Genomic DNA, 26,998 nt, shown 5'->3' on the forward strand with positions numbered 1-26,998 from the left:
AACCCGTTGCGTCCGAGGCCTCGCGGCTCCGCGGCCGTGCGGCTTCACTCACACGCTCCTCCGAGTGAACGTCACACGTGACGCCCGGGGCCTTTAACCCCTCCTGTCGCCGCGGACGCTGCGGGCGCTGCGGGAGGAGGGAGGGAGGAGGGCGGAACTTGTAAAGGGAGGGACCACCGCCAGCCTCAAGTCTGCCACCGCGGGACCCGCGCCCCCGAAGCCCAACCCCACTGAGATCGTGGCTCCGGACCCGGGGAGGGGACTTGCGGGGCGGGGGCGGGGGGGGGCGAATGCTGTGCCACAAACCGGGAGAAGAGACGGTGGCAGGGGTGGGAATCGTGGCTCTGAGGGGGCTGGACGGGGTCGGAAGGATGGGTCTAGCTTGATTCAGACTCCTGCACCCGGCAACGCCACGAGAGAGGGGGGAGAGGGAGAGGAGGTTGTGCTGTGTGTGTGCGCGCGTGTGTGTGCGCGTGTCTACAGGTAGCAGCGGCGGCGGCGGGGACCGGAGCAGGGGACGCATCTGCAGCCACCTCCCCTCCTGTGGCTTTCGGAGGCGATTGCTCACTTAGCTGACGGATCTGTACCCTCGGGAGCTCTTCTCATCCTCTCCATTTCCACGCGTCTTAGGCGTCTTCCAGTTTCAAGTGTGTGTTTTGGGTATTTTATTTTTATTTTTTTTCCTTCTCCCTCTAAATCTTTTCGGGAATTCTTCATATTGAAGCAGGTGGCTCCTGGGACGAAGTCTTTGGATACATTTGGCCTGCCAAGTTTTTCTTTTCCCCGTCCCCTCCCTCTTTCAGAGGCATCTGTGGTGCTTTCTTTTTGGATTTACATACAGAAAACGTATATATGTTTATATACCGACCGCTTAATATATAAATACATATACGCGTGCCCTAGCGCTTGGTTTTCGTCTCTCTTCCTGACAAAGCGGAATGTTTTGGAGCCGATGGATAACGAGAACAGTATTAACATTCTTTTGAGCCTGTATTTTAAAGAGGGGAGGGAGAGTGAAGAATTAACATTCGGCCATCGTTTGGCTGCACACTAAGCATCACGAAATATTTATGGTTGCAGATCAGGTGCAAACGGGGCTTAGAGAGAAAGGTAAGGGAGCTTCCTGCGTCCGCCGAGCTCCGGTGTTTTTCTTTATCCCGGGGATTGCCGAGAACTTCCTACTCCCTGCCTCTCCCTCTTCTTCCCCACCTTCCACCCACCCTGCCCCGCTCTCTCCTCCGTAAGCTTAACCCTTTCTCAGTTACGTTGGGTTGGGGCGGGGGCCGGGGGAGAGGGTTGCTGGAGGTGTAGACTTCTGTTAGAGTTTAAATGCTTCTTTCCCCTCTCTTCCCTCTCTTTCTCTCCCTCCCTCCCCCCCCCCCAGCTGAGTAACTGAGTTTCCCAATCCCCTTTTAGCTGTTTTAGGAAGCCCATTTTGTCGTTTTGAAAAAGAATGCTACCTCGATAGCTGTTTTAAATATTTCTTGGTGCCAACCCCTACCTTGGTGCGTACCTCTATCCTCTGACGAAAATAAAGGCAATAAAAATAACGAACTTTCATGAACTGGGTGGTTTCTTTAGCACTGGGGGTCATGGAACCTCCCAAATGGTCATTTTCATTTAAAGAAGAGCCAATACCTCAGGAGGACTCCACAGTGGAGGAAATTCAGCTTCCGTTTCTGCGTACTGCCAGTTCATTTACTTGGAGGGTCATTTACCAGAGTTGAAGGGGATGGAGCTGAGTCTAGTATAGGAAAAACTACACGACACTTAATGCCTTTTTAAACCCACCCTTTACAACAAGATCAGTCCCTGTTTAACTCTCTCTGTACTTGGGAAGCGTTTTCAGACTCGACCTTTTGGGGAGAGGTGGGAACTTGCCCTTATTTTTCCTTTTTTCCTTTCAGCCTCCTTCCTCCTCCGCTCACCAGCTCTCGCCCCGGCACTTTGTAAATTTCCCGTTTTGCCCACCCCTCCAGGTGGGTGTTCTCGGCTCTTCTCCGCTCCTGCCCCCTCCGTCCTCTCTTCCTTGGCGCTTTCAGAGCAGATGCCTCTTCTCTTTTCTTGGGCTCCCTCTCCCCCCACCCCCTCGCGCCGCCCCCCGCGCTCTCCACCTGCCCCGGCTCGCCTCGCCCCTCCTCCCCGCCTCCCGCGGCGCCCTGACCCTTCCAGCCCGAGACCGGGTCTGCGGGCCGGGGGGCGTCGTGTCAGCGCGCCGACGACCCGGCGGCCGACGCGGAGCGTGCGGCGCGCGCGACGCGGGTGTGAGGAGAGACCGCGGGGGAGGCGAGCCGGAGTCGGGCTAAGAGGCCGGGAGAGCCCGTCGGAGCCGGAGAGCCCCGGAGAGAAGGGAGGAAGCGAGAGTGAGGCGCGCACGCCGCCCGAGCTCGGGCGGAAGAGTGCAGTCGCCTCCGACGCCTTAGAGCGGCGCCCCAGTCGCTGCAGCCTTTCACCTTAGAGCGGTGTCCAGGGACCACAGAACCCAGGAGCCGAGAAATCGGCAGAGAGGTACCAAAGCAATAGGGAAAAGATTACGAGAGAGCGGGGAGGGTTTCCTGGCGAAACACGAAGGCTGAGCTGCTGGAGGAACAATGCCGCCTCCACTAGAAAACCCTTGCTTGAGGCCGGGGCGGAGCGCGGAGGAGCTGCCTCCAGCCTCGGGCTCTCTCTCCCCAGGCCCGCCGGCTCGTTCCGGGACCGGTTCCGCCTCGGAGTTTGACGGGGATAAGAAAGTTGCGCTTCCGCACAACATTTCCTGCGAAGTGGTTTTCAGATCTGCCTGGTTTGAGTCAAGATGTCACTCTCGGTAGATCCCCGCGATGAGCAGTTAATAGATTATGCATTATGGGGCAGTCAAGTCCCCTGGGCACAGAAGGTAGTCCAAACATTGCCGACCTTCTCCCTTGGCTCCCGACCGGCCAGCACAATGCTTTGGGAGTAGAGATGAAAAGCCGCCTGCAGTGAATTTAAAATTATTTAGGTTGAGATTTTTCAATTGGGAATGATTTATTCCAGAAGAGGTTGTTAGAGGGTTATAAAGATGAGAAAAATTCTGTGTTTATCTGAATCACGAGCAGTTGGCGTCCACAAAGGTATTCTTTCTTTTTTCATTTCCAGGACCATAGTGATACATGTAAGACTTAGAAAACATGGAATCAGAGAACTAACCCTGTATCTATTACTCTGCCTTTTTATAGGTACTCAATATACTCATTTTTCTTTTTTTTATACTGAAACTACAGTAGACTATTTTTGCTTAAATAAATGATCATGCTCTACATGAAAATTACAGTTATGTATTTCTCAAAAATTAATTGTGCTTAATTATAAATAAGACCATAGGTATAAAAATATCACTAAGGAAAGGTGTGGGTGCATGTGTTTGAGCATAAAACGTATAAAATGTCTCGGCATTTCATTCAGCCATTGTAACCTAGCAGAACACCAGCTTTCTGAAATGAGCTCAGAAGCAAGGGCCATGCACGTACTTAAAATATTAAGTGTTAAGTACAAAAACATTACGTTTACCGTGCCCTTGGCAGAGAATGAATCTCAAGTCTACCTGCTCTGCGGAGTGATTCACAGAGCAAGTGGAAGTTAATTATTACTCAGGCCTTCTGATTACATGGTTTGATTAAAAGAAGTAACTGTTTTCTGTAAGCCTGCTATTCTGCAGTTACTCTTTCCAATCCTATTAACGTAAGCAAAAATTGAGGGAGTCAGTCTTTCAACCGACTGTACTAGACTTCCTGCAGTGTGGGCTTCAGAAAAGCCCTCTTAAGCAACTCTCCTTTCCATAGTCTCCCTCCTCCCACGCCAAAGTACTTTCTGTCAGTCTTTTATTCCCTTAGTGGCGGTTCATTGTGTGAAATTTTCCTTTTATATTTAGGTATAACATATTTTCAAATATAAATGTCTGAATTGTTTTGAAATTGAAGGTGGAATATATACTTACAGAAGGTAGGCTGAGAACTTCATTTGCTGCAGGCAGAGTGTTTGAAGGTTTGATCACTCTTTGCATGGTTGGCTGACTTCCCTGACTTTAGAAAGTCTCTTCCAACCCTGAAATTCTCATATTTTATTCTATTCTTATTATTTCCACATGGTTATCCAGTAGCAGGGTCTATATCTTCCTTCAAATTTCTTTAAATTAGTTAGATACAATTTTTATAGGATAATTAAGTAGCTATAACTAGAGAATACAGATATAAATAAATCTAAGCTCCAGTGTTATTGACAACTTTTTGAGGGGCAATATTGATATTGTAGGCATAGTTGAAAAATACCTCTCTGGGATTCCGTATGCTGAAACAAACCACTTCTAACATTTTTTTTTTTAAAGCAAAGCATAGTAATTTTTTATTTCTAGAATTCTTTTTTAAAATTTTTACACAAAGGAGTTATTTTATGAATTATCAAACAAATACTAATTTGTAGTTTCTGTAAGCAAAACACAATTGGAATTAACAATAACATTGGAAACTGCAACAGTTCAACAGTACACTTCTGCTACATTTTCAAGTATTTTGAAGTGAAGTTTGGTGTCTGTTTCTATCTTATTAGATTGTAAAGAGAAAGATGTGGTTCCTCAGTTATATTTAATTATTTGTAAATGGAATCACCCAAGTCCAGTTCACCAAACATTTATTTATTTTTTTCTAAAACACAGTCTGGTCTTGCAGATCTTCTATCAGCCATGGCCAATGGCTCCTTATAGCTTGGATGGTAATATTTAGACCTCTGAGGGCATTCAGGTCTTTTCACAATTTACTCCCCAACCTTCCTTTTTAGATTAAAACACCTTCCACCTGGAACTCCTCCCAATTTACTCTGCATTCCATTCACCTGACTCCTCCTTACCATTTTCCCCAATACTACTTGACATTTTAGGCTTCTGTGCTTTTCTTATACTAGTCTTTCTTTATGGATTACTTCCCAGCACATAAACCCCAACTGTAGGATGGGAAAACATTTTGTTTCCTTAGAGTGGTCTTTTCTCTGTCACCCTGCTGTCCTTACTCTGAGCTCCCACAACATGTTATTCATGCTAAGAGTCCCCCACCTTTCACACTTGCTGATGATTGGCTCCCTCCCTGGAGAGTAAGTTCCCAGAGGTCAGAAGCCATGCCTAATTTATCGTTTCATTCAGAATGCTTAGCTCCATGTCTAAATATAAAGCAGGCCATAAGTGAATGATAAATGTATTATTTAGAAATACGTTTGGCTATGAGGCAACAGAAAATCTGGCTAACCGTGGATTAAGCAAATAAGGATTTATTTATCTCACATTATTAAAACAAAATCAGGAGAAGACAGTTGCTTAAGCATTTAAACAAGGAATCAGGTTTCATCTATCATCTAGGTGCTTTCCTTCTTATGGTCATAAGATCACTGCTCTGCCTCTGGCATCATGTCTGCTTTCTAGACCCAAAGAAGGAGGGGGCAAGGGAATGTAACAAAGGGTGTTCTAGCTCAGGATTTCTCAACTTTGGCGCTAGTGTCATGTGGGACTCATAAGTCGTTGTCTTTGTTGTGGAGGGAGTATCTTGCATGTGGGAGGCTGTTCGGTAGCATCGCCGGCCTCTACTCACTAGATGCCGGTAGCACCCTCCACCCACTCACCCACCTGGTTCTGAAAACCGAGACTATCTCTAGACGTTGCCAAATGTCCCTTAGAGGTTAAATCCTCCTGGGTTGAGAACTTGAGAATGATTAGAGTCTGAAGGAAGGAAATTCCTTGTTTCCTACTTCCTCATTTTTGCATTGCAGTGGTAGTGAGGATCTGTTTGATTTTGTTTAATAAATGGTAGAGGGCTCTTTATGAGATTAAAAAAAGAAAAAAGGGAGAGGAAAGGACCAAACGAACCTTCTCCTTGAGCATTTTGTCATTTTTGTGATGTGGACATTCTCCCCGTAGACTTCTATACCTACCAGAACTGTGTCAAATCACTACTTCTACATACCCGACAGGTTGGGAAACATGTTTTTCCTCTGGCATACCACTACCTTGGAGAAAATCAGAATCTGTGAAAAAAGAAGGGGAAACTGATTCGGGGTTGGAAACTAGAAGTGTTTGATACTGTGACAGAATAAATGAATATGTAAAAATCACCTAAATATTTCAGAAAGGAGAAAAAGTAAAGAAAAAGTAAATAGCCATAAAAGGGGATAGATATAATTTTTCACATGCTAAATATTCATAAAATAACTGTGATAACACTGTGATTTTATTTTTCCTCTGGATGATAGTTTACTTGGAAAATAACAGCTGAATGGAGGCATCCTACTCTTCCTGGCATTTTTTTTTTTTTTTTTTTGGTCAGAGAGCACCCTGTCTTCTTCAATCTATTGAATAAAGCAATAAAAGTTGCTATTCATGCTTACAAATTAGTCATCAATCATATGAGAAATGTTGTCAAGGAAAGAAAATGCAGATCTTTGTTTTAGTACTCTTTTCTAATGCATGTATAAAGATAGCACATGCGAGTGATGGCATTTGGTAAAATAATGGTTTTTTGTACAGGTGTATTAGCATGGACTGTAGTAACTTTAAATTAGGTTGCTCAGTTATTCACCTCAGTGTAGTTTACCATTATAGGGAAGAATTCTGCCTTACAAAGATGTATCAGTATTGCCCTGATGACCAATGATCTTATCTGATTGATACAATTTTTTCCCATGAGCTTGTTGAATGCTGATTTTTGCTCATGTCTGTGTAGAATATAGAAATATAAAATATGGTGTCTGTTACGAAACCTTGGCATGCAAGCAACACAATACCCAATTTAACATCTAAACAGTAAAGAATCATCTCTCAGGACAAGGATTATGGAGGTATACTGGTCCACAGTTGGCTACCTCAGCAGTTCAAGGATGTCACAGCTCTGGGACAGCTTTGCTGTAATTCTCTTGGCTCTCCATTTTGGAAACAAGATAAACAATATGACTACCACCAAGCCAAACACTACCTCTTCAAACAGTCCCACCCAAAGCAAAAAGAAGAGAGGAAGTCGTCTTCTCATGGAAATGTCTCTTGTAGTCAAAAAGGAAAATTTTTTTCCAGAAGCTATCAGCAAACTTCCCTTTATGCCTGATTGACTAAAACTATGACATCCCACTCCTAAACTAATCACTGGCAAAGAGATAATACATTGCATGACTGGTTTTGATCAATCATAGTCCTTCCCCAGGGGCTGGAGGAGAGGTCTGCTTTCCCTGTGGACATGGCAGTGTTACACTTAGACAAAATCAGAGCTCTTGTTAACTGACAGGAAGGAGGCAATAGTTGTAACCTAGGGTACCTAATAGGATGTGCCATAAACATCATGCCCTGACCTGCTTGAAGTTCTTATAATATGGAATGTCTACACTGGAATTAAGTGCACACGCCCACGCACACACACACACTCATACACACAAGAATTAAACAGTCTTTGGATCCGTGAACATAAACTGTACACATGTCAGGCTGCATGCTTCTGATATAGAATGATTGCTTTCATAATGTTCCAGAGATTTTTTTTCCAGTATTATCTGGAGAACTATTATGCTACATTCCACATATAAATCCAAAACCCTACATTTTCAACTTATAACTGTATCATAATAACAGAAACCACAGTTAAAGCAGAGCATGTTCTTCTTACTAAATAGGTCATCTATGTTTGTCATATTATCTTATATTCATAAATCAGAAATAATGTGAGAAATGACTGAACACTGTTGCCAGTTATTCTCATGAAGCACTTGATATCAGTTATGCCCAATTAAAATTACTTCCCTGCTTTTGATAATTGTTTACTTGGAGAGTCTAGGGGAGGGAACTAATTTTTAGCTCACAAGGCAGTATCTCATTAAGCATTATGAGTCTTTTTTTTAAGCACAGAAAGCCGTATTTTCATTTTTTTTTTGGTCTGACTTCATGGAAGCTCAGAGCCAGTTTTGTGTTCAGTTGAAAAAGAGGTCCTGAATTATCTCCTTTTACCCTGTTTCATTATTTGAATCCATTTTAAAACTTAAACTTTGGTTGAAGATTTGATTGTATTTGGGCTTTTTATCATAAGCTGCTTCAAATTATTTTTGGAAGGAGGAAGTATATGTACATGTATATATACATGTACGAAAAATGAATGGTGTCATACATCACTCAATAAATGTTTTCTTCCTGAAAGAATATATGTTTAGAGATTAGACAATATTGTGTGCAATAAACTCTGAATTATGCTCCCATCAACATGTACAATAGGATTTCAGGGAAAGGAGATGTGAGTGATGCCTGGGCCATTCGAGAGAGATACACATTGTACTTTTGCAGACAGATGGAAAATTAAGGCAGGGTGGGTGGAGGATGTATAGCTGAAGTCATTATATGTATTTTGCTCTATGACCAGATAGCAATTGGTTTTCAGTTTTTTTACCCTCTATCCTCAGTATTTCAATAACCACCTTTCTACCCTATAACTTCTCCCCAATATAAAGGGGCAATTAAACTTTAACACCAAAGCTACACGGTAAAAGAACCGTGAACTAGAAAAGAATGGATCTGATTTCTCTCTTTGTTCCAAAGCAAATTTTGTGGTCGTTGGCAATCTTCTCTGTTACCCCTGGCGTTTCAGAATGTATGTTCAGAGTCACATCTTTGCATCGTCAGTGCTCTATTTTCAGGCTCCAGGCCTGAAGCGGTTTGCAGCACAGCTACCACCTCTGACCTGGGCTCCTTGCCTCCAGGGAAACTGATTTTTGAATCAAACTTAAAATGATAATGAGTAACTCCATTTGTGTTTGGGGTCAGAAACATATGCTTCCCCTTTTTGTTTTAAGAAGGCATATTTGAAAGTGAAAACTGAGTGAAATTGGGTTTTAAATAGTTCACATTTTAGTGGACACATTTGTATCAAGTAAAGACCACGAGGGGAGGGCGTGTTCTAGGCATCTGTCTGACCTTCTCTCCACTGGACTTAGCAGCGTCTTGTACTTCAGCATATCCACTGTGAAATAGTATGGTTTACAGTATTGACCCTAAGGTACTGCAAGTTTCTGAGGCTTCTCTTAGGGAATAAAATGTTTAATTTTATTGAATACTTTACAAATATTTCATTTAAACTAAGGAACCACTGACTACAGGACACATCGTTATTTTACGAATGCTTTAGAAAGAAGCAGCATCCCAATTAAATCGTTGTACAATGCTTTCCTACCACTTAGAATTTTATACTTTAACAAAGAGCAATTTAGACTTAAATAGATGTAGATTTTTCTAATATATTAATCTTATGCATGTATAAAAAGTATATTAAAAAACACATTGGTTTAAGAATTCAAAAATTTTTGTCCTATTTAGATTCTCACTCTTTTGAATCATTTTTTTTTTGACTCAGAGTCATATCCATATCCATGTTTTTCCCGACAGTAGTCTGTGTGTGTTGGTGATGGACCCTTTCTTAAGCGTACTTCATGGTTGTCTTTAGGATTTCATTCCAAGCAGCTGATACCTTCTGAAAGTTTTGATGGTGGTGTTTTGTTGATCTTACTAGAATGTGACAGTTGAAGATTTTCAGACAGCAACCAGATCTCATATTTCTTCCTTCAATTGTCCTAAAATATCAGGAGTGATGGTTGTCTGGTCGTGGCAAGAGAAATACAACCAATTTTCACATACAAAGTCAATGGCAACTATGCCTCCACTACTGCTTGGCTATAAGGAATTATAAAATGCATCCTGATTTCAGAGATGTTAAAGGTTAAAAAATAGTGTGTCAGAGTCAGTGAAATATGGCAACTTTAATGATATATGTGTTCTCATTTTTAAACAAGCTAGTGGAATAATGATAATTAATTAACCAAGCTATTTAATTAATCTCTAAGCTTTTGGATAAGAGAGAATAATACGTAATTCTTAGAGAGTGTGATTAGAATCCAATTCTAACCCTTTTTATTCTCTATTTACCCTCCCAGTTTGCAATGTACAAAATGTAGCTAGTCTTCCAGATGGATAATGGTAGGATGAAAAAAGCACAAGACTAGGAATCAAGGGACCTGAGTTTATAGAGCAGACTCTTCTGATAACTATATGTGTCACTTCCTATAATTCACTTCATCTCTCTGGGCCTTGGTTTCAGTGTTTAAAATATATAGTTGGACAAATTGAAATTAAATGTGTCTTTTGGGTCTCAGAACTGTTTTGGGGAAAGATTATCAGTAATAAAGAATGTTTATAATAATAATATATATATATTTAAGCTGGTATTATATAGGTATATAGTAATAGAGATGTGTCACTCTAAACTGGTAAGCTTAAGATATACAATATGTATTGTATATCTTTAAGATTATACAGCTTTTTTGGAGGTTTACACATGCATATCTTATTTGCTATTTAAAACAACTGTAAGCAATGCAGAAGGTTCAAAAGAACACAGTTAAAACTGAGGACCCTTCTTCTCAAACATACTGGAATGGAAAGATTATTGAATAAATCAAAGCCAAATAAAGGATGTAGACCTGGGAAGAGGCAAGGAGATAATGCATTTTCCATCAAGAACAAAGAAAACTTCCACAAGGAATGAACTATCACTATATATAAATGTTCTGCTTAAAAAGAGAGTCATCAGTAAAAAGCAGGAGAAAATTAGCAGGTAAAAATGAAGTTTCTTTTCTAATTTTTGTTTTATCATTACTCAACGCCATACTACTGATTTTAAAAAATATGAATAAAAGGAAGAGGAGTCTTGGCTTGGATCAGTCAGATGCTACTATTTGTGGATATATCTTGACAGTTCTTACTGTGCAATTCCACAGACAACAGTGATTCTTCTCTGTATTGTATTTGAAAATTGCCACTGCTCTTAAGTGGTCAGAAAGCTGGGTACTTACTTTCTGATGAATAACAAGCTCTCCAAAGGTGCCCCACTCTCTTTTCTCTCATTGTAGCTGTAGTCACCACAAAGAAAACATGATGTTGCCATAAAAGTGAGTTGATTTATACAGCATGAAGAAACCTTTCCCTATTTTTTTAAACTACATATTCTGGAAGCTCTCTTTTAAAATAATTAAAGCGTGGAATATGTAAGATAGAGATATAATATTGCTGCAAGTAAGTAGATTTTTATTGAATAATTAATTAAATAATTTTAATCCTCTATGTAGGTCCATTTGTCCATAAGAAAAATATTCAAGATAGTAGTATTTAACATGGAGAATATTATTTAATGGTAGAGTCTTACACCATAAAATAGGATGTTGAGATTATATTTACATTGCAATCACTATTTTATGACTAAAAGGGAAAAATCACAATTTTTGACCACAGATGATCTGTAAAACATGTTTTAAAAAGAGAACAGTTCATTTTTAAAGCTCTCAATAAATATTCAGTGGTATTTCCAGCTGAGAAACTGAATGGGCCATAATGGTTTTTTTAGACAATTATAGGGCAACCTTCTTAGATTGCAGGTGGCAAAACTGAGGCTGAGATAAGAAATGACTTGCTCAGTACATACAATGATAGAACTTGGACTGGAACATCCCAATCTTCATGTAATATTTTCATGCATCAGTTTTACATACAGGACAGTAATACATATACCAGCATCATATATGATTTGTATCTGTGATTATAGAATTATTAGTTTAGAAGTATAGGCAATAATTGCCAGAATATAGGAAGAAGAGAGTTTTATTTTTAGGAAGGTTTAGTGAAGAAAGTGTTACTTGAAGGACATTGGGATATGAATGAATGAATGGAGAAGAAGAGGAAGTAAAGCACGGCTTGATCAAAAGCAGTAAAAATTAAGAATAGGACATGTTACAGAGGTAACTGGTCATTCTAGACTTTTTCAAAAGGAAAAAAGCAAAACCAAAATCAAAAAACATACCAATCCACAGTAATGTTACTGTAGAAAAGAAAGAAATGTACTCATTGAGAAAATTCATCTCATTCCGTGTTCAGTAGTTTGGCTTAGGACCTATGCAGATCAGAAATATAAATTATATACTTATCCTGAGATAAACAGGTCCTTGGAAAAACTGGTTTATATTACTCATATAAGAAGAAACTCATTTCTACCGGAAAGCAAATTAAATTATTTAAAATGGAAAATATGACTTTCTGAGTATGTGTTTATGCATATGTGATTGATAACAAATCCATCTGAGATCATTTGATTGTTTGTCATCAAAAGAGGAGATTCTTATCATAACCTGCCTAGATACTATTTTCTAACCTGGGTACCCTCTCCGCAGGAAGTACTAGAAACACTCTGCCTCTCCAAACATACCTTCTTTCCCAACCTCCCTTACAATATAATGCTTGACTGAATCCTTCCAGATCTGCTGATTATAGGACACTTATTGAAATGTCCCATTTGCTTAAGGGAGAGAGGCTCTAGTTGGTGCTAATCTGCCTTTTAATACCCAGCAATCATCCTCATCATCACTTAAACAATTGTAACATTTCTAAGGTCTTGGAGGTGCAGTTTCAAGTGAGATACATTCCTCAGTTTCTACTGAATTGCACATGAAATCAACATGTCCCTCCTGACTTTCCTTGAATCCACTCTCTGTAAAAACAGCAGCTCATTTTGGGAATCGGTGAGTAGAATAACCAGCACCTAGGGAACAAGGAAGGAATCAGTTAGAAGAGCATGAGCATGTTTTCTACAGAACTCCATAAACATGGTCATGATTTCTCACAAATCGGTGCATTACGACTCTGCTAGTCAGAAATACGCTGGGAATAGTCTTGGTATTCAATTTAGAATGTCATTCCCTCACCAGTCTTCTCTAAAACTCTAAAGAAGCATGAGGCTTCACAGAACCACCTCTCCTCCTGGGGCCCTGTCTGTACCATGCAAACCCATAAAGAACAAGAGAGTGAGGTGATGCTGGTATAGGGCAGAAAGAGGGCATAATCACTGGAATGGAAACCTCTATCAGGGAGATAGAATATAAAGAGCATATTTACGTTTGCAATATGCTTTAAATCTGCTATACTTAAGCTTGCAAAACAGTTTTATATATGTGTGTGTGTGTGTATCTATTATCTATCTACCTGTCTGCCTATGTATCTATCTATCTGATTTAATTGAAAATTGTAGATGACTGCCTGATATCAGAAACTATGAGAAGAAACAAGTACTTTTCTTGGAAAGGTTATTAATATTCCATATACTCTTTAGATGAGAAAGGGGAGAGACACTAGGAAATGTGCTCCTGGCTGCTGGGAAGATTAACCCAGCATCCATCTATCAGTCTGTATATGTTTTTCTTATCCTCATGAATCTTATTTCTCTCCTGCCTCCCACCCCTGTACTCATGACTCCTGATCCCTGCAGTATATTCTGTGGTTCCCTTTCTGTATCTAAAACCAACACTCAAATTAAAAATGTTCCATTGTACCATGGGACTATTGCAAAAGCCTCCTAACTATGAATGTCAGCAACTAACACTCTAGTACAAATATGTTTGTCTGAATTTTTCCCTCCCCCATGTGATACTTGGCTAAAATGGATGAAATAAAAAATAGACAGGTATTGATGAGGAAGGCCTGGAAGATCAGTTTAAACTAGGACCATTTCCAGTGAGATGAAGCCTCTGTTCATGCCAGGTGCTTACCAGAAGAATGCTTTAGGGTTCTAGAGAGAGTCCAAGAGGCAATCCCTGGAGATGGTGGGGGATTGAGGAACTGGGCCATGGGAAAGGGGCAAAAAATGAACAAGACTGAGGAAAATGAACTTATTCTGCCTCACTCTTTAGCCCCAAAGGTGATCCTGTTGCCAAGATAGTACAAAATGCGTTATTCTTTGTAGTCTTCAAACTTTCTTTGATTTAGTTTATGTATCTGTCCAAAAGGGTTGATGTTGTCAACTTCATAGGGCTGTTGTGGGATTAGATGAAGTAATGTATTATAGCACCTTTGTCTGGCACATAAAAAAATGTCCAGATGTGTTCTTATTACCATGATAACCCTCCACAAATATATACAAACACACTCTCTGCTTACTCAGTAATAGGCACTTGATACATATTTTTTTATGCAGCAGGTTAGACATAGTGCTAGGCATAGTAGAGAAGGCAAAGCTAAGTCAGACCCGGTCTGAGACATTCAGGGAATCTTTCTTTTTGCCTCTGGAGGCTTTGAAATTAGGCTATAGGGTGTTCTACATCATTGTTTTGGCTAATGCAAGGAAGATAGGGCTGTTTTTATTTTACAAGCTCATGGAAGGAAGGGTAAAGCATTTAGAAATGGTGAAATTGGCAGCTTCAAAAAAATTCAAGGACTCTATCAGCATTAGAATGTGAAAACATTTGAGTCAGGCTTGCTAGGGAGTGAGTGTTTAATAGACGCCTTCGTAAAATCTCCAAACTAAGCTGTATCATTTTCTATACATGCTTAAATCTATTAATTACAAAGCAACTTTAATTATACATAAAGTATGCCTCTTCAATCATGTTTTAATCACACATGAAAAAAAATTAAATTTATCCCAAAGTTATTTTCTGCATTTCAATTCTGATTTTTAAACTCTGGCATATTCTGTACCAAAAAATTGCATTAAGCTAATGTTTATGCTTGCACATAATCCCACACTTTCAAGGCAACACTTAAAATATTCAGAAGAGCTTCACAAGACGGAGTAGTTTAATTCTGTTGTTGACTCAGAGCCATTGTTCTTCACAGTTAGAGCTCTGCTGGCATAGGCTACATATGGTCACTTGTTTTCTCAGTGTACAGAGTGATATAATGCATTAACATTCTGGCTGATGGTGGAAGCTATGCTGTGCTTTAGAGGAATGTATCAGGGAGGATGTACTGCCTCTTGGAGAGAAAGGAGGACAAGATCAACATGGGAGAGCCTGAAGATTGCAGATTGCCTTTGACTAATCACCATTGCCTTACAATGTGGAGACTGACCTAGGAGCCTAGACTTCAACCATTGGCTGTCTGTGGGTAGGACTTGTATTGAAAGAGCAGTCATTGGAGACAACTATGGATCGCAGCCATGAGAGGAGATTTTGCTCGCTTCTTTCCCACTGCCATTAAGTGATGCTGTTCTGGAGCCCTCAGTTGCCTTTTGCAACAGACTATTTATGACACCATGTTTGCTCCAATCACTACTATGGAGTCCACAGGTCAAAGTGGAATCCAGGGCTGGAGAATTGATGGCCGCATGGAGGTCTGTTAGAAGTACTTAAGAAGTTTCTTGGGGCATTAGAATTTCAGGAACAAGGATGGGGGTATCTGGCCAGGGTTTAGTGAACATGACTTTTCTTTTACCTTTTGCAGTTCTCTTTGGTGTATATGAAGTGAAGGAAAAAGGCCAAGGAAGAAATTGTGTCTATTCCCATATCATAAAGGATGTCACCCTTCATCTAATTTTATTCCAAGTGGAATTGTATTCCAAGAGACAATTCTAGTGATGCAGGCCCTCAGGGCTTCTACTTACCTTTCCCAGCAGCTAATCTGGTTTACATCTATGGCTGTGAATATTAAAAACAAACAAACAAAAAAATAAAAAAAAAACAAAAAATCCCAAAACTAATACTAGTGGCAGCACCAGAGGGAGCCACTTACACAGTTTTGTCTCAAGCATCAGCAAAGCTGACACTAAGGCTTGAAATGCAGAAATATTAAGATTTTATTGTATTTTCTAAAAAAGAATAGCAGAAAAGTTGATGATATGTAACATCTGTTAGCAGCAATCCCAAATTATGGGACTAGTAGCAACCACTTCATTTCTCCCACTTGAAATATTTGCCAGTGGTAATTGCCTGGCTGTAGTCCAGAAAGTAAATCATATTTCAAAATGTTAAATTGTATTTGGAGCAAGAGGTATCTCTCTGATCCTGCCATTGTCCCTTTGCAAAAAACTATCAGCAAGTTTGTATGTTTGAAACTTATGCCAGTTTACTGTTTTTGTAATGTAAATGATGCTATGAAAAACAAAGATGAAGGATAAAATTCTAGATGCATGTTCCAGTGCTCAAACACATCCTCTCTCTCTCTCTGTCTCACTCCCTGTCTCTCTCTCACACACACCCATACACATGCAAACAGACACATACAAACACATGCACACACATATTTGCACTAGAGATTTTGTTGTAAAACAGTGGAACCAGGATTGCTTTAAAGACATCAGGTAAGCTTGTCTTTGAGTCCCATAGTGGGGAAGAGAAAATCTGTACACTGAAAGGAAAATAGAAGGCACATAACATTATTAGCATACTGACATTTTTTATGAAGAGTTAGTCAAGTGCATACAGTCCTGAAGATAGTCTCTTTAATACCACGCTTGACAAGATATTTCAGGAAAATGTATTGATTCCAACTGTCTGTTCTTGGAGGGGAGATTTCTAGGTCCTCTGTTGCTTTACCTTTGCCAATTCTAACCCCAATCATAAAAACATTGGAAAGGGAGAATTGCCTTTGTTCTTTGAACAAAAGGGCTTTATTCTTAATACTGCTGAGCACCCACCAGCCTTGACAGCATCAGGTAAATTTCATTACACACAATCACAAGAAAGAATGATTCTATCAAGTAAAATGATCTCCATGCTCATGTAATGGCACTTTCTTGACCTGATTACGGTAAAGTCTGCAGTGCATAATGCTGACAATGAATGCTTTTTCAGGTTCCTTTCCAGGTAACAGTCATTCTCTTCAAGACAGTACTTGATTATTTGTGGTTTGTGCTACAGATGGAAAGGAGAAAATGAGAGAGAAGATTAGTTGCACTTGACTCTCTGGCAGTACTTATCCTTCTTTGTTTATAACAGTCTTTCATTGTCTTCCTGTACTGCCGCCCCAGCCAAACTGCTCCCCTGATAAATTGCTCATACTTAATCAGTTTATGAGGGAAGTGGTTGAGGGAGGGTAGTTGGGGGTATTTAATGTGATCTGATCTAATGTCCTTCTGCCTGTGGGACTTCAGTCTTACAGATTTGCCTCTGAGTCAAAGAAGCATGTACCGCTTATTTTTTGGTTGGTTTTTCTATCTATCTACCTATCTATCTACCCACCAATGCATCTCTGTCTATTTTATATTTCATTTTAAAAATAGTACTTCCAAATCTAGAGAGATGAACCATTACTGGGGAAAGAATCCAAAGGAATTTTGCCAGCTGCCAGGAGTCTAGCTGACATCCATTAGCACTTCCTCAGGGAGCCTTGGCTCGCAGATGTCTAGAGAAGTTCTGGGACTAGGCCATGGGTCATGTGGGGAGGCCTGGATCTAAAGATATCAGGTGATCTGCCCACTCCATGGGCAAGAAGGGAGGAAGAGACCTTTTCTTGCTTGGAAGAGGATGAGGGAGAAATCATCAGTGGCGATAATGTGGAAGGCAGCCATCAATGGCAGAGGGGTTGGTGTGAGCTTTGCAGAGAGAGGGTGCCCCAGAGTGCCTCAGTGGCATCTCCATTCTTAGGTTTCACTGGGATGTGTGACATATCAGAACAGGAATCCCAGAGAAGGGGGCATGTAGGATCTGAAATGGTCATCCTCACACCTTGTTGACCCTGAGCTATGTCTTGCAGCAACGTGGTAGCTGTACCACTGGCTTAAGAGAGAGAGGAATTCCTGAACATTGATTTGAATGTGAGAAAGGAGGTACTTATTATGTAGTACTTTTCTTATTCTGTTCTGGCTGCTATAACAAAAATACCATAGACTGGGTAGCTTAAACAACAGAATTTTTTTCCTCATACTTCTGGAGGCTGGGGAGCCCAAGATCAAGGCACCTACAGATTCAGTGTTTGGTGAGGGTTTAGTTCCTGGTTCCCAGACAACTGTCTCCTGGGGTCTCTCTTATAAGGGCACTAATCTCATTTGTGATGACTCCACCCTCATAACCATATCACCTCTCAAAGTTTCCACCTCAAAATATCATCACATGGGTGATTAGGTTTCAATATACGAATTTGGGAGGGACACAAACATTCAGTCTATAACAGTACTATTATTGGTAGTATGCAAAAAGCTGGGCAAGGGCAGAGGGCAGGGCAAGTAGAAGGCCCAGTCTCTGCTCAGGAATGATTAGATGGTGATATTTGCGTTGGGATGGCAAAAGAGCAATCTTCAGGCAGCTAGGATAGCAATGGACTTAAGGGATCAGTGTTTTTTTCTTTTAATCTTCCCAGAATTACTGCTATACTTTGTTTAGCAGAGGGCACATGGAGGCTTCAGTTTGCTACCTCAGAGGGAGATCAGGAGCTTTAGATAAGTAATTAGAATGACATTGTGTGTTGTACTACTCTTAGTTTCCCTCTGTGATTAGCAGTAAAACCCTTGAAAGGAAAAGGACCTGCACGTTTATGTCTTTGGGGAGAGCAAAGAAGGAGGATTTGGGGGGCAACGTCTCACTTTGAAGTCAGATTTATTGGAGCTGGACCACAAGGGGTGGAGTGAGTGGTATTAAGGCTGAAGGTATAGGACCTAAAAAGATAAACAGTAGGAAATAGGAAGTCTGACATGGGAAAGAATCTTGGGAATTAACAGTGGAGAGGCCCTAAGACATCCACATATGAAAACCTCCATCAAAGAAATTCACCTGGAACTCCTAAACAAATAAATTGAAATAAGAACTCACAATAAGATGCAGAAGGAGACAAGGGGCACTGAAGGAGGAAACTGCAAAGTGAACAAAACTCTTCCTTGGTCTTTGGTTCAATGTTTATCAAAGCAAAGTCAGAACACCTGGAGTATCTTGAAAACCATATTTGTTTTTTGAACTAATTGTGATTAAAGGGTGATTTCAAATGCTTTGATTTAACATTCCTTCAAATAATTATAGTAACTCAATGGTATATAGTTAAATTCTGTACCTTCAAGTAATGGTTTCAGCAAAAACCTCTTTTGTCAAGTGCAATATAGGCAAATTTACAGCTCCCTATTATACAGGGATTGCTGTTTAAATCTAAGGAGATTGCAGGGGATGGGAGGGGGCGATAATTTAAGGCAATTGACAGGCATTATATCTCTTTCTCTGATCCTTAATTTTTTTAGTCCTCGACAAGTAATTTAACAGTGTGAAGACAAATGTTGGTTGTTCCTAGAAGAAGTCAGATGAAGAAGAGCTTGATGCAGTGGATAGTGCACTGCATTTAGAGTTGGATGATGTACATATAGGTCCTGTCCTAACTTTGCCATATATTAATGATTGGTGGAAGCTGCTTAACCTAGCTCAGTTTTTACCCATGAAATGGGAAAGACGACATATCCTTGCCTATTTCACAAAGTAGTTGTGAGGATCAAGTGAGTCAAAGTCTGAAAGGGCATTTTATACACTGTTAAGCTCTATGTGAATATAGGGTACTGTTGAATACAGCAGAGCTGAAGGTAGAATCCTCTAGTGGAGTCAGGAAGTGGAGTGATTCAGAGTATAGGCTTACAGTCAGAGGGCCTAACTGTGAATTCCAGCTTAACCATCTGTCATTTGTCCTCTCTATGCCTCAGTTCCCTTATTTATAAAGAAAGATAAGGATAGCTCTACCTTTGAAGCATTTGGAAGTCTAGGGAGAATGTAGATAAAATGCTTGGCACAGAGCGTAACACATAAGGATAAGTGAATCAAATAAATATTAGCTATTACTAGGTGTGATTATTATGGTTGATTCTGCTGAGTTTATTTAACTTGGAAATAATAAACCTTTGAACTTCACAGAAAGGGATCTCGAAACCCAAGCACTATATTTCTATATAATACTCACATCAGTTTATCTGGATATGTAGTTTGGAAGAGCGAAGGACTGAAATCTATATATTTTACAGCTAACAGTGTACAAGAAGTACATCAATTTTTTTTTTCACTTGGGGAATTTGGTGACCCAGAATTTAGCATTGTATTATTGGGATCTATCTATCTATTTATCTATCTATCTATCCATCTGTCTATCATCTATCTATATCTATCTAGTTTTATGGGCTGCTGCATCCTTCAGCCATCATCTCTTGTGTCACATCAACATCAGGAGGGTGAATGAACATCATGCTGAAGGGGCAGACCTGTTTGGTCACAATGAAGGAATCCTGAGAACTCCCCTTCCCCATTCTATGGCCACAACCATGTTTACTGTGAGGCAGAAAAATACAGTATCCAGTGGTGCACAGATGTTTTAGAAACCACAGATGATTTAGAAAAGGGAAGTGCAGAGGTGTTTCTTTCAACTCCTTGTCTCTCTATTTTCTGCTATTACCTTCCTTTTATTTTTTTCCTCCTTTTCTTTTCTACCCTAAACATGGCCCATCCACATTCTTCCCACCTTCTCTCATTTTTTCTTTTCTTTTTTTTTTAACATCTTTATTGGAGTATAATTGCTTTACAATGGTGTGTTAGTTTCTGCTTTATAACAAGGTGAATCAGCTATACATATACATATATCCCCATATCCCCTCCCTCTTGTGTCTCCCTCTCACCCTCTCTATCCCACCCCTCTAGGTGGTCACAAAGCACCGAGTTGATCTCCCTGTGCTATTCGGCTGCTTCCCACTAGCTATCTATTTTACATTTGGTAGTGTATATATGTCCATGCCACTCTCTAACTTCGTCCCAGCTTACCCTTCCCCCTCCCCGTGTCCTCAAGCCCATTCTTTAGTAGGTCTGCGTCTTTATTCCTGTCCTGCCCCTAGGTTCTTCATAACCTATTTTTTAAGATTCCATATATATATGTGTTAGCATACAGTATTTGTTTTTCGCTTTCTAACTTACTTCACTCTGTATGACAGACTCTAGGTCCATCAATTTTGTTTCTTTTTATGGCTGAATAATATTCCATTGTATATATGTGCCACATCTTCTTTATCCATTCATCTGTCAATGGACACTTAGGTTGCTTCCATTGTCCTGGCTATTGTAAATAGAGCTGCAATGAACATTGTGGTATATGACTCTTTTTGAATTATGGTTTTCTCAGGGTATATGCCCAGTAGTGGGATTGCTGGGTCGTATGGTAGTTCTATTTTTAGTTTTTTAAGGAACCTCCATACTGTTCTCCATAGTGGCTGTATCAATTTACATTCCCACCAACAGTGCAAGAGGGTTCCCTTTTCTGCACACCCTCTCCAGCATTTATTGTTTGTAGATTTTTTGATGATGGCCATTCTGACTGGTGTGAGGTGATACCTCACTGTAGTTTTGATTTGCATTTCTCTAATAATGATGTTGAGCCTTCTTTCATGTGTTTGTTGGCAATCTGTATATCTTCTTTGGAGAAATGTCTATTTAGGTCTTCTGCCCATTTTTGGATTGGGTTTTTTTTTTTTTTTTTTTTTGATATTGAGCTTCATGAGCTGCTTGTAAATTTTGAAGATTAATTCTTTGTTAGCTGCTTCATTTGCAAATATTTTCTCCCATTCTGAGGGTTTTTTTTTTTGTCTTGTTTATGGTTTCCTTTGCTGTGTAAAAGCTTTTAAGTTTCATTAAGCCCCATTTGTTTATTTTTGTTTTTGTTTCCATTTCTCTAGGAGGTGGGTCAAAAAGGATCTTGCTGTGATTTATGTCATAGAGTGTTCTGCCTCTAAGAGTTTTATAGTGTCTGGCTTTACATCTAGGTCTTTAATCCATTTTGAGTTTATTTTTGTGTATGGTGTTAGGGAGTGTTCTAATTTCATTCTTTTACATGTAGTGTCCAGTTTTTCCAGCACCACTTATTGAAGAGGCTGTCTTTTCTCCATTGTATATTCTTGCCTCCTTTATCAAAAATAAGGTGACCATATGTGCGTGGGTTTATCTCTGGGCTTTCTATCCTGTTCCATTGATCTATATTCCTGTTTTTGTGCCAGTACCATACTGTCTTGATTACTGTAGCTTTGTAGTATAGTCTGAAGTCAGGGAGCCTGATTCCTCCAGCTCCATTTTTCTTTCTCACAATTGCTATGGCTATTCGCGGGTCTCTTGTGTTTCCATATAAATTGGGAAATTATTTGTTCTAGCTCTGTGAAAATGCCACTGGTAGTTTGATAGGGATTGCACTGAATCTGTAGATTGCTTTGGGTAGTATAGTCATTTTCACAATGTTGATTCTTCCAATCCAAGAACATGGTATATCTCTCCATCTGCTGGTATCATCTTTAATTTCTTTCATCAGTGACTTATAGTTTTCTGCATACAGGTCTTTTGTCTCCTTAGGTAGGTAGATTCCTAGGTATTTTATTATTTTTGTTGCAGAGGTAAATGAAAGTGCTTCCTTAATTTCTCTTTCAGATTTTTCATCATTAGTGTGTAGGAATGCAAGAGATTTCTGTGCATTAATTTTGTATCCTGCTACTTTACCAAATTCATTGATTAGCTCTAGTAGTCTTCTGGTAGCATCTTTAGGATTCTCTATGTATAGTATCATGTCATCTGCAAACAGTGACAGCTTTACTTCTTCTTTTCCAATTTTGATTCCTTTTATTTCTTTTTCTTCTCTGATTGCTGTGGCTAAAACTTCCAAAACTATGTTGAATAATAATGGTGAGAGTGGACAACCTTGTCTTGTTCCTGTTCTTAGTGGAAATGGTTTCAGTTTTTCACCATTGAGAACGATGTTGGATGTGGGTTTGTCATATATGGCCTTTATTATGTTGAGATAAGTTCCCTCTATGCCTACTTTCTGGAGGGTTTTTATGATAAATCGGTGTTGAATTTTGTTGAAAGCTTTTTCTGCATCTATTGAGATGATCATGTGGTTTTTATTCTTCAATTTGTTAATGTGGTGTATCATATTGATTGATTTGCGTATATTGAAGAATCCTTGCATTCCTGGAATAAACCCCACTTGATCATGGTGTATGATCCTTTTAATGTGCTGTTGGATTCCGTTTTGCTAGTATTTTGTTGAGGATTTTTGCATCTATGTTCATCAGGGATATTGGCCTGTAGTTTTCTTTTTTTGTGACATCTTTGTCTGGTATTGCTATCAGTGTGATGGTGGCCTCATAGAATGAGTTTGGGAGTGTTCCTCCCTCTGCTATATTTTGGAAGAGTTTGAGAAGGATAGGTGTTAGCTCTTCTCTAAATGTTTGATTGAATTCGCCTGTGAAGCCTTCTGGTCCTGGGCTTTTGTTTGTTGGAAGATTTTTAATCACAGTCTCAATTTCAGTGCTTGTGATTGGTCTGTTTATATTTTCTATTTCTTCCTGGTTCAGTCTCGGAAGGTTGTGCTTTTCTAAGAATTTGTCCATTTCTTCCAGGTTGTACATTTTATTGGCATGTAGTTGCTTGTAGTAATCTCTCATGATCCTTCGTATTTCTGCAATGTCAGTTATAACTTCTCCTTTTTCATTTCTAATTCTATTGATTTGAGTCTTCTCCCTTTTTGTCTTGATGAGTGTGGCTTATGGTTTATCAATTTTGTTTATCTTCTTAAAGAACCAGCTTTTAGTTTTATTGATCTGTGCTACTGTTTCCTTCATTTCTCCTTTTTTCTTTATCATTAGCATAGATGATTTTCTTTCAAGAACCATTAGAATAGTATTTATATATTTCAAATATTTTATAATGTTTTGCCAAATAGTGTTTTTCTTACAGTAGCTTATGACTTGGCAGGTCTGCAAACAAATGCTTAGAAGTATAATGAATGCAAAAATTATTTTTACCTTTATCTTTGTTGGCCCCTCCTAATTCTTATCCTCCGCAGTTCTTTCCCAAAGCTAATGTAAATGGAGCAATAGCTATAGCTATAGCTGTAGTAAGTTACCACCTTACTGCTTGAGAGCATAATGACATAAACTTGTTGAAAGGCTCTGGGGGCTTCCCTGGTGGAGCAGTGGTTGAGAGTCTGCCTGCTGATGTAGGGGACACGGGTTTGTGCTCCGGTCCGGGAAGATCCCACATGCCGCCGAATGGCTAGGCCCATGAGCCGTGGCTGCTGAGCCTGCACGTCCGGAGCCTGTGCTCCGCAACGGGAGAGGCCACAGCAGTGAGAGGCCCGCGTACCGCAAAAAAAAAAAAAAGAGAGGCTCTGGAATTTGGGGGTGCTATATGTTAGTGGTAATTTGACTTCTGCCCATCCCATTCCTATTTTGTTGTTCATCAGTTGGTAAATGGATACCTGCCTCATAAAGAGATACTTTGACAGGGAATGGGCCCCGGAGCCTTACCTGAGAGACTGAGGTCCTGCTACCTGCTCTCTGCACACCCTGAAGCCAACTCATCATCTGTGTTATGGTACATGCTTCTAAATTTCCCTAGCACCATGCCTGCCCTAACACTGGATATTTTATTGCTCCTGGTTCCCTTCCTGCCCTGATCCATGCCCAAGGCTGTACTCTATGCTTTTGTAGCCCATTACCATCTATCTCCCTCACTCTGTCTGAACTCCATGAAAGGGTGGTGCTATGGTCAGAATGTTTGTGTCTTCCCAAAATTCATTATGTTGAAATCCCAATGCCCAATGTGATGGTATTAGGAAGTGGGGTATTTGGCAGGTGATTGCCATGCAGGTGAAGACCTCATGAATGGGATTAGTGCCCTTATAAAAGAAGCTCCAGAGAGCTCCCTTGACCCTTTTGCCTTGTGAGGATACGAAGAAAAATCTGTGACCTAGAAGAGGTCACTGAACCAATCTGGCACTCTGTTCTCAGACTTCCAGCCTCCAGACTGTGAGAAATTTCTGTTAATAAACCACCCACTCTGTGTTTTTTTTTTTTTTTATAGCAGCCTGAATGACTAAGACAGGAGGATAGTGGTGTTTAGCTCAGTATTCCTAATATCAAGCAGATTGAGAGCTTAGTCTACTGGGTTCTCAGTATAAGTTTTTAAGAGTGATGATGGACCACTCTCATGCCTCCCCCAGTGGTTTGTTGCCATACTACTGGAAGACTTCCTCCCAACCTCTGCTGGTAGGTTTGCATAGATAGAGTAGTAAATGTTATTTGTTGGTGATTGGTGATGCTGTGACAGAGAAGGGCGCATGAATTCAGTCTCTAAAGGAGAGTGGGAGTTTGCCAGTTATTGAAGTCTTGAAGTAGGATATTCAAACAAAGCCATGGTGTTTTTTTGTACCTGTGGATAGTATGGTATGACAATCCTATTTTTAAAAAAATTCCAGCTATCTTTGCCATTTGGCTCCAAAAACTTTTGCTTTGACTTATAGCAAAATTCTAGAAGGTTTTGCTTTCTGAATTGTATGAGTGAGCTCTAGAATCAGATAGAAATGGTTTCTAATCCACTGTTTCTGGCCATTTCATGATCTCATTAAGTTAACTAACCTCTTTGAGCATCAGTTTGTTGCTAAGTGCCCGATATGTGATGGAGGATGAGCTCAATAAAGGTTCATTTCCTTTCATTCTTAACTCAGCTTTTTCTGGACAGATATTCACTTGCTTTCTCAGAAAGTGTGTGATACTGTTCACCAGTAGCTTGATAGGCTAAATATTTCAGGTGACTTCTACCCTTTATCTTTTATTCTCATTCCTTAAGCTTTTGTAGAGATTTTTTTCATGATTCAGATCTTGAAACATTAATTTCCATGTCATGGAAATTAATCTTTCTTGATGACCTTTTGTAAATAATTTTTCTGATTTGTCCTTGCATTTATCTTTCACTCTATTCTTTCACCAGATTCTTTCATACTTGACCATTTTCCTGATTTTGTTCCTCTGGCCATATATTCTTTTTTACTGAGAGTAATAGAAGATAAAGAATTAAGACATTAAGATGGGAATCTCTGCAAAAAATGGCTGATGAAAATTAAGTGGAGGATAGACATTTTCATGTATGAGTCAGACTGGTTAAAACATGGCATGTTTTTATGAAGATTCCATTGCAGCTGAACAATCAGATGTTTATGACATTTATGGTAATCAATCCCAATTACCATAAACTACAAGTAAAATTCTCCTTAGTGAGAGACAAACAAAGAAGTGTGGCTAGGTAGAATTAATAGTGAAAATTGACTAATATCCCAAGTTAGGTTGATTCATTCACTTTGTCAAAGGTATTTATAATGCTAGGCTCAGTTCTAGGATCTTGGACTACAACAGTGAACTATACAAAAGGAAATCCCTGAGCTCATGGAGCTCACATCCTACTTTTGGGGAGACAGACTATAAACAAAATGAATAAATAATTGTATAGTGTGTTCAAAGATGATAAGCACCACGGAGAGAAAATGTGTGGGGAATATTGAGGAGAAAAGGTATCATTTCAATTCAAAATCAGATGGTCAGAATAAGTCTCACTAAGAAGCTGGAAAAGACTTGAAAGAAGAGCTCTTTAGGTGAAGAGAACAGTCAGTGCAAAATTCCGCCTGGTGTGATCATCAAGGAAGCAACTAAGGCAGGAGTTGCTATAAGGGGGGAGGAAGAGAGAAGTAGGAGATGAGGTCACAGAAGTCAGGGGAGTGGTGCAGATCATGTAGGACCTTATAGGCCCTTGTAAGGACTTTGGCTTTTAGTCTGCTTAAGATGAGTCCATTGAAGGGTGTGACCAGAAGACTGATGTAATCTGACAATTTAAAAGGACAATTCTGTTTTTTGGGTCAGTAACAGAGTATAGGGAAACCAAGTTTTTAAGTGGGGAGACCAGTTACAACACTATTGCAATAATATAGGTAAACAGTGTCTTTTACCAGGATGGTGATATGGAAGTGGTTTTAAAAAAATGCTTGGATTCTGGAAATACTTTGACAATAGAGCCTACAGGATTTGTTTGTGGATTAAAAGTAGTTTCTAGGAGAAGAGTTGAGTACAGGATAACTCTAATAAGGTTTTGGGCATGAGAAAATGGAAGGATGAATTTGCCATCAACTGTGATAGAGATGGCTTAGGGTGGAGCAGGTTTTGAGAGGTGAATTCAGGAGTTCAATTTTGGACATATTGAACTTAGTAGTCTTTTAGGGATTCAAGTAGAGATGTCTTTTGGGCTGTTGTACACAAGAATCCAGAGTCCAGCAAGAGATCTAGGCTTGCTATATCTCTGTCTCTATCTCTGTGTATCTATATCATCTATAATATATCAATATGTATTTGGCAGTTGTTGACATACAGATGGCATTTAAACCATGAGACTGAATTAGATC

General features: G+C 39.8%; 1 protein-coding gene across 2 annotated transcripts in view; it reads left to right on the forward strand.

The window, feature by feature from the left end:
* Positions 1–313: 313 nt before the first annotated feature.
* NLGN1 (neuroligin 1) overlaps positions 314–26,998 on the forward strand; it is an 889,492-nt gene continuing 862,807 nt past the window's right edge. The window contains exon 1 of one of the 2 annotated variants that reach the window (XM_067738068.1): positions 314–1,110. The gene's annotated coding sequence lies outside the window, so the exon portion shown is untranslated. Of the gene's footprint in view, positions 1,111–2,259; positions 2,509–26,998 lie in introns of those variants that run through there. The other variant, XM_067738069.1, reaches the window with a different exon arrangement.

Source organism: Pseudorca crassidens, chromosome 5, assembly GCF_039906515.1.
Source record: "Pseudorca crassidens isolate mPseCra1 chromosome 5, mPseCra1.hap1, whole genome shotgun sequence".
NCBI lineage: Eukaryota > Metazoa > Chordata > Mammalia > Artiodactyla > Delphinidae > Pseudorca > Pseudorca crassidens.